At 42.8% G+C, this 9,058-nt stretch overlaps 1 long non-coding RNA gene across 1 annotated transcript; it reads right to left on the bottom strand.

Annotated features, from left to right (window-relative positions):
* Positions 1–3,649: 3,649 nt before the first annotated feature.
* LOC310743447 lies at positions 3,650–8,825 on the bottom strand. The gene is made up of 3 exons (XR_014539026.1): positions 8,626–8,825; positions 7,283–7,572; positions 3,650–5,843 (listed from the first exon to the last, which is right to left on the bottom strand). It is a non-coding gene; the product is annotated as an uncharacterized lncRNA (long non-coding RNA).
* Between the last annotated feature and the right edge of the window lie 233 nt (positions 8,826–9,058).

Raw genomic sequence — 9,058 nt, 5'->3', positions numbered from 1 at the left:
TGTACCTCTACATAATTTTTCTCTACGTTGGGGTGGGGCAACTGGTATACCTGGAAGTCCGTGAGCTCCGTCGAGTTGCCTTGGTGCGTTGGGCCCCGGGACCTGGGGCTCTTGGATTGGTCATCTGATGCCTGGCGTCGGGTGGGCCGAGCCCGACACACCCGGGCGATGTGTCCCAATTTTCTGCACTGCCTGCACTCTGCGTTGCGGAAACGGCAGGTCCTCCTCTCGTGACTTTCTCCACAGCTTGCGCAGTTCCCTCCTTCTCGTCGAGGCAGCTGTGGTATGTGGGCTGCTTGAGTGTGCTGCTGTACTCGGTGCACCTCCTCCCTGTTGGATCCAGAGTCGTCGGTGAGGTCTTCGTGGTGGACCCTCGGTTGGGACGGCTGGCTCGGCCGTGCCTCTTGCGTCGACCTCTCGGCAGCTTCCGTTGCCAGGGCCTCCTCCAGAGCAACCTGGAACGTTAGGTTCTTCTTAGCGTAGAGGCGTCGTTGCAGCTTCTCATCCTTCAGGCCACCGACGAGGCGGTCACGAAGCATGTTCTCCAGCTCTGAGAAGTTGCAGAACCGGGCGGCTTGGCGGAGAGAGGTCACAAACCCAGTTATGGTTTCCCCAGGGGCTTGCCGCTTTGCGTAGAAGGCATTTCGACGAGCCACCACTGAGGGCTGTGGCGAAAAGTGCCCCTTCAGCTGTTCCATTATTGTTTTGTATGGAACAGTAGCAACGTCTTCAGGTGCAAGGAGAGCCCGGGCGATTTCAAACGTCTCCTCTCCGCAGACGCTGAAGAATATTGCCCTCTTCTTGGCGTCTTCTTCATCGGTGACCCCTTTGGCTTCTAGGAGGAAGGTGAAACGGGAGGCGTACGCTTCCCAGTCTCCAGATGCTGGGTTGAACGGCGAGAAGCTGCTGTCGGTTGCCATTCTGAGTTCCTTGTGTCCCGGAGCTGAAGCCTGGATACACGGTGCGAGGCAGCGGTGCGGCAGGTGGCGGTGCTGCGGTGCTGTGTGTGGCAGTCAGCTCAGCGGGATCCCACCTTCGTCGCCAGTGAAATATACTCAGAGTCGCAAAGTGATTTCATGCTCTTTATTCAGCTCATAGTGGTGAGGAGGAATGAATAAAAGTCCCCTCAAGGTATCTGCTTTATATACATTATTTACACAATGGGTTGCACATGATTGGCTAATTCCGGAATTCTACTGTAAGCTAATCAGGTTGTGGATTCACTTCTATCTGTAGTATGATTGGGTGGTTCCTGCCAACCAATCATACTGCTGCATTGTTCTAGGACCAATCAGACTACTGCATTCTGAATCCTATTGTTCTAGGACCAACCAGACTGCTGCCTTTTGAATCCTATTGTTCTAGAACCAATCAGACTGCTGCAGTTTGGATCCTATTCAACTCAGTACATAACAAGTTCCTTCTTGGGGCACCTGTTGGATATAGTTTGAGGCATCACCCTGTGGCCTCTTGAGTTTCTTTCCAGGAACTTCTCCCTCCTGCGAGAACTCCAGTCAGGCCGTCTCTCCACCACCCCTTCTCTTCCTCCTCAGTTGTAAGGAATTCGGAAGTCCTACCAACAACAGTTGGGTCCTTCCTGTTGTTGTTTTAATCTGTCTTGTTGTCAGGCCTCGCTGGAGAGAGGAGGAATGGCATGGCCTGTCTGGCTGCAGGCTTGTCTTCCAGCCATTCTCCACCAGCAATTGTTGCCAACCAGAGCTCTGACCCTGCACATATAATTCCCATAATTCCCTTTGACGAGGGATTGATTGCTAAACCAGTCAGAGAGTCAGGCACACCAGGGGGGCACTAGGGGGCGCATTGGAAGATGGCCGACAATACCATCTCTCCGACCCACACGGGGTAATTAAGAGGCTGTTATGGGAGTAGGCAGCCTCCCTTGTTGCCCCAAGGAAATGGGGAACACTGCCCTTGCCTGCTGTGCCCATAAATCACCCCCTAATTCGAAAGAAGGGGGTGAGGGCCCTAGGCAGAATGCCCCCGTGTGGACCTCGGCTCTCCTGGACGCTGTCTCTGATCGCGCACTAGCTGCAGCAATTTGGAATAATTAATTACAAAAGAAGCAAATGCACATATTTCAAGTGAAGAAGGGGAGTGAAGTCTGCTAATTTAAGTGACCTCTGCGAAAGAAGACGACGGGTTGGAGAAACAGGAATATTTTACGATGAAGATACACCAAAGGCTGGGTATGTTGACAACGGGACTGAATGGGGGGGGAAACCTTTTTTACTTTCCTTCTATGTGATTTACAAGAACCCCTCCTCATTAGAATCGTCGGTTGAACTGACCCAAGCAGGATGATTAAGGTCTGTGTGGAGATAAACTTTAACCAAAAGTATGCTTTATGGAGATTGAGAAGCAATAAGAGCTTTTGGAATGGCGCAGCAATTAATTCGGAGTCGCCATCTTGCCAAAGGATTTATAGCCGAGAGAAGGAACGGACTTGTTTTCAGACTGCATTCCTGGTGAATCTCCTCAGAGGTTTTGAGAAAGGAGGCAGATTGGTGAAGATTAATGATGCTAAGACTGTTTTGATGTATGGAAGTGATGTTACATGGAAAACGTCTGGATATGGCTACTGGATAAAAAATAATAATATCCACGCAGGATTACAAACTGTCTAACCAGCTTGTGGAGACTATCAGAGGTCACAAAGAGAAAGGAAAAATATATGAAAATAACAACAAGAGATGTGGAAAAACAAGAAGAAAGGACTGGATAGTACTGTGAACATCATAAGGTTAGATTTGTGGACATTAAAACAGCAGTAAGAAGCAAGAAGTTGATTGGATCCCCTTCAGAACTTGAAATATGGGTACCCCCAACAAAAATTTAAAATTCGGCTGTGTAATTTTGAATTTATCTAATTTGGTTTGATTTGATGTGATTGGTCAGTTAATAAAAAAAATTCTTAAAAAAAAGAGAGTCAGGCGCACCAACTAGATATTTGTTTTAAGGGAGCTGGGCCTCCTCAATCTTCAGGTGGCCCTATATGCATGTGATGTCATGTGCACAGCATGTGGTGCATGGTGTAGGCCCAGTGTGTCAGGCTTTGGGGAATCAGCTTCTTCCCCCGTGGCGGTAAATAAGAAAATCCAGCAAAAGGAATATCTTACCAGTTAGGTTCTTTAATAATCACAGTGAGAGACAAAAGAACACGTCTCCCTAGAACGGCGGTGCTCCAAATGAAGGCTCACTCTGCCCTTCTGTCCCTATTAATCTACATCACTCCTACGTCTTGTAATCTGAGCTTGTACCCTCTGCGCTTTCTGTTCTAACACTCACTGAGCTCTTGGTGTCTTTGGGGAAGGTGGGGGTGAATGCTGTCCAGAGACAGTGAACCTGTAAACCCTCTCTCTTCCAGTGTTTCTTCTCCTAGCTGTTCCCCATCCAATATTTCCTAGCTTCTGCCTTCTGAACTAAGGCCCTCTGCAAGCCACTGTTCCAAATCTTTAAACACCCTTAACAAACTACAGCTCCCAGAATTCTTTGGTGTAAGCCATGACTGTTTAAAGTGGTATCATAGTGCTTTAAATATATGGCGTGAATATGACCATACACTATTCCTACAATTTTGTCTGCTGGGGGGGGGGGCTTCATTTAAAGGATTATGCTAAAGAGTAGTGGGTTGACTTTAGCAAGTGTTAGAAAATGGTGGCACTCTGGCTGCTGACATTAGGCATGTGAGGCTCCTGCTTCTTCCACCATATACTTTTTAATTCCCCAACATGCATCCATGATGGTGGGGGCTTTGTTTACAGGGTTATGCTATACCCTCTGTTGTTGTTGTTGTTTAAGCAAGTCAAGCTGAATGTCAGGAATTACCAGCAGGACATCTAGCCTGTTTTGCAATGGGTGTATAGTTTAGACCTCTAGTCAAACACAGACAGCAGTTTAGCTGTCGAGGCACTATCACTCCCGTGAAAGGTGAGATGATTTAGAGGCCGGGAGAAGCTTAATTTTTCTTGATCACCACGTGCAACCTGGAATTTTAATGGCAGGCATAATTAATTCTTCTGATGTTAATCATCAGGGCTGGACTCCACAATTATCAGCCTTGTGCAGCTGGGGCATGGTGCAGACATGAAAAATTAGGAAAATGAATCCGTAATAGGGTGGCAGATTTAATCTGCATCGTGCAAAACAAAGTTGAAAAAGAAGGGAGACTGGGAGAATTTCAGCCGAAGCTTTTGTGCCAATAAGTGCTGACAGAACTGAAAAATGTTGCCGATGTCCAAAGTGATTGGTAATTACCAAGCCATTGAATTTTTTATTGTCAATTTATCATTGCACCAGAGGTTAAATTTAACATCTTCTTCTAAAGCCATCACTCTAGGAGGAAGGCAAGCTTTGTATCACGTGATCCCAGGAGTCAGTGAAAGGTTAATCAGGTATTCCTTTAGCTGGCGTGTGCTTCCAAATAATTCTTCCTTTTTGTGTCCTTGTATGAGTGTGTGTCTCTGCCGGGGTGGAGGGTGTGGGGAACAGATTTAATTTTCGCATTAACAGCACCTGTGCATTTCAGTTAAACATCTGACTGCATTCCTCAGATGCATCTCTGGTCCATACAATTTCCTTTCCTTAAGGAAAAAAAACACATTGAAATTTTACTTATGGGGTAATACAAGGGAGGATATTTCAGAGCTTCTCACTGTGTGTTTTAAATCACATCTTTAGCTGCCCACAAATAGAATCTTAAGTGTCTTGCATCTCAGAAATGCCTCTTTTCTGGTCAGAAATCTTTATTTCATTTCATTTCAATTTTGCCTCTTCGTTTCCCTAATGAGTCATAACTGGATAGTTTATTGTAAAGTGAGGGGCCTATATTTTTTAGAACGGAAAGATATTTTTTAGTTGTAAGCAATATGTGACATGTTTACATGCCTTGTGGAACTCCCAGAACAATGATGCTTCTTAGAGAAAAGGAATATATTGGATGTTTATGTGTGTTTTAATATGGATTGCCCCATAGTCAAAACATGCATGGCACAATCCAGACAAATTTAAGCACTGTAACAGCACCAGCCTAGACATGTATACTCAGAGGTAAGTCCTATCCTGTTTAAAGTACATTATGGTATTTGTGCATAGGATTGTAGTCTTAGTCACATTAATTTCAGGGGAAGAGATATACATCACAAGTCTATGTATTCTTACTCAAAAGTAAGTCTCAGTACATTAAATGAAGCTTACACCCAGGTAAACTTGTATCAGCATTAAGCATGCATTTAATGCTCCACCTGAAATCAGTGGGACGTAATATGCTTGCTATTGTTTTGATAACACACACAAAAAGTTTAAAATTACCACAAGATTCATACTAAAATTCCCTAAATGGCGTTCTGATATCAGGAACCAATCCCAGCACTTGTAAAAATCTAATATATCTTCATAAAGTTAGTGAGATTATTTTCTTTAGCAGATTGAGTTACAGCCTCCATTGTTAGCTCCTCCCTCTAAACAGGAAATATGATTTTTTCTAATCATTGCAGTTCAGCCACTTTTTAATATGATATGAAATTCACCCCTTGCCCTCATCGCTCGCTCATCTTTCCACAGAGCAGGCACCGGATATTTTTTTTCTTGAATTCTGGGCTGTGCTCTGTTGAAAAGGAATTGTATGCGCTTTCTATAAATTAAATATGGAAATGACCTTTAAGGGGGAAAGTTGGGATCGGAATCAATGTGTGCATTAATTACTGCAATTCATTACCCGAATAAACACTGAGCCTTTCTTTCTTTCTTTCTTTTTTTCCTGGGTGCAAATGTTGGGGCAAAAGATGTTTGCAAGAGACAAAGGCTTTTGATCCGGCTATGTTAATCTGCAGATAAAAAAAGAAAGGGAAAGAGTGTGACTTCAGCTTCAGTGTGTAAGCTCCTCTGGGGATATCCTAGCTGGGATCAATTCCCACATGCAGGCAGTGAATTATTGATGCTGAATACAAAAGCTAGTCATGTGACCCACACCGCTATCACCTAACAGTCCCCTGCACGATCTTCATGTTCTGACACCCTGCCTTTTTATTATTAAACTCAACACACAAACCAGCACCTCTATTCTGATTTCTCTTATAATCAGAAAGATAATGTCTCTCGTTGCAGCTCCTCATTTATCTCTCTGTGTGTATATGGGAGAAAACCCAACATGAAAACGAAATCTTTAGCACCCTAGAGCCCAAGCAGAAGCCTAGAAAATATATAGCACGCACGGTTCTATGGGAAAGATGCAGTGAATTATTGAAAGGATTTCCTGCTCGTCTTCTGAATTAGTATCATCTGTTCCTTCTTTTTCTTAAGCAGAGCCACTGCACAAATGTAATTCTGCCCCCCCCTTCCTCGCAGTGTTGGGCTGCCTTCCTTTATAGCCTGATGATAAATTGTCACAGGAAGGTTTTTCCCCTACAAAAAAAAAAAAAAAAGCCCCAACGACGAGGTATGATTTTAATTCTGAAGGGTTTTTGCATAGCAGCCATTGCTTACGAGAGGGCATAGCAATACACATTAGACCGGAAACTTCAGCTATTTTAATTGGATGCCATCCAAAATCGCAAGTAATTAAGAATCAATTTGAGGCCATTAGTAAGTGAGGCTAGCTAGCCAGTGTTGCATATTTCAGAAGAGTTAGTTTTAATGAGAGGAGTTCCTGGATTGGGAAGAGAGGAGAAAAAGAAAAGGGGGAAGCGGAAGGGGGGGACGCACCAGAGAGAGATTAAAGATAGTGTAGGGACTGTCTGCTGCTTAACTAAACAACTAATGGTACATGGAAAGATGCTGAACTTGTAGTCCTCTCTAATTGATCTACTTACTGTTCTTGAGGAAACTTTAAAAAATGAATGTAGGTATTTACTGTGCATTAGTGGCTCAATACTTATTTATAAACATTAGAAACGAGTGCATCCCTCAATGCCTTTCTCTTCACCATGGAAGCTTAAGCTGTCTCTTTTCAGACATATCAAGCTTACGACCGTCAAGCCATTTGTCCTCCCTGGACTTGGTAGCCCCATAGTTTCCACCGCCTTGTCTGCAGATTGCAATGTTAAAAATAACAACAACAACAAAGGATTTAGAGAGTCATAAATTGGGTGGGAAGAAAGCTATTGGCTCGTCTGCCAATTCCGAGGAGTTCATTTGATTTGTAATTGAACCTTGCTCAAATCTAGATTTCTTCTCCTCTCACACACGCTCTATTGCTTAATGATAAGTTTTAATTCGTTTTAAAGAAGGGGGAAAGGGGGAGAATGTTGGATTATTAGATGCTCACCTGGGCTTGAAGGTTACAGGCTGGAGGGATGAAGTTTCATGGGAAGAGTTGCAGATTTACTATAGGAGCGGCAGTGCAATAAATCAAGCACACAGACCTGGGCATGGTCTCGATATTTCCGTTGCAGACCTCACTTTTTCCATGGACGTATCTCCTTACAAATTATTTGGGCCCAGTTTTTTCGTCTGAGGTAAAACAGACACCAATGCCACATTACTGTTACTGGGTTGTTATTTGTTTGTACACCACACAATGGCGCAACCCTTCGGAGAGCTATTTGTATTTCTAGCCTGTGAACAGAAAAGAACATTGTTCAATGAAGTGCTGGCGTTACTAAGATTAAGGGTTACACTCTTCTTTTGAAAAGTAAATATAGGTCACAAGAGCATCACTCTCATATGACCTTAGCAGTCACGGATTCCCTCAAAGTGATTTTGTGTGTGTCCCCCCCCCATTTTTTATTCATTTTATAACACAAATAAAAAAACACAAACAGAAAAGACAAACAATACTTGTCATATCCTTATTTTTCTAAACATTGTTAAGTGGGCTTCCCCAAGTCCCACCTATCTGATTTTCATTTTACTTCATCTTTAGCAGTTTACATATATCATAATTTCTAACCATCTTTTTTTAAAAATCACACTTAAAATAACTTCACATTTTATCACTTACAAATAATACTATTTTAAAATACCCTATCTTCTGCTTCTAACCCTACAGCCTATATCCACTTCCAAAGCTATTCTAAGGTTTAAATATTAACATATTTTTTCAAATATTCCTTAAACTTCTTCCAGTCTTCTTCCACCGTCTCTTCTCTCTGGTCACGGAGTCTCCCGGTCAGTTCGGCAAGTTCCATATAGTCCATCATCTTCATCTGCCATTCTTCAATAGTTGGTAAATCTTGTTTCTTCCAATTCTTCGCTAACAATATTCTCGCAGCTGTTGTGGCATACAGAAAAAAAACTAACACCCTTTTTAGGAATTTCACACCCCCCCCCAAGTGATTTTGGGGGAAAGGGGGAATGAGGTGCTGGTACTCATATTTTGAAAAAAAAATATGCCATGGGTGCCAACACAAAATGGCTGCCATGAGCATCAAAAATATTGGTGACAATACTACAGTCCTGGTCCTTGGAACTGTAGCCCTATGAGGCATCTCTGAACAACTCACATCACGTTTATCAAACTATGAGGGAAGTGGTATAAGAGTATGTTAAATGTATGGTGTGAATGTGAACATGGAAAAGAAGAAGAAATTAATAATAAAAAATAAGAGAAGCACCAATAGGACAGAGCTAAATGGGTGCTAGAAACCAGCTTAGAAGGACACGCTGTACCTTACGAAATTGAGAAAGAGCATTTCTCAGTCATTTCATCTGCCTCAAAATCAGCTATTTTGTTTAAGTTATATCTCATGGGTGGACAAAATTCTGTTTGAGGAGAATTGGCTGCCATTTTGTTGTTCCGGTTGTTTTCTTACTTCTTTATTTTGAGAAATTCAAAATGGCTGCCAACTTCTTCTTCTTCTTTAATTGGCTGCCTCTTTTGCCACCCACTGATGGTGTAATACCCCTCCCTAGTAAGGGCATTTATTATAGCAGGCTTGTTTAAAATATTACATCCCAGCACATAGTTCCAAACAACCTTACTTTTAAACCAGAAAAACTTATTTAATGTTTGGTTTTATTTTTATTTTAAATGTTTTTGCAGAAAGCCAAAGACACTTTAACCAAAAGAAGATGCAAAGATTTTAAAGGCATCTCATGTTTT

Source organism: Podarcis filfolensis (assembly GCF_964270895.1).
Source record: "Podarcis filfolensis genome assembly, chromosome: 1".
Classification (NCBI taxonomy): Eukaryota; Metazoa; Chordata; class Lepidosauria; order Squamata; family Lacertidae; genus Podarcis; species Podarcis filfolensis.
This window is presented reverse-complemented; position numbering and strand designations above follow the sequence as displayed.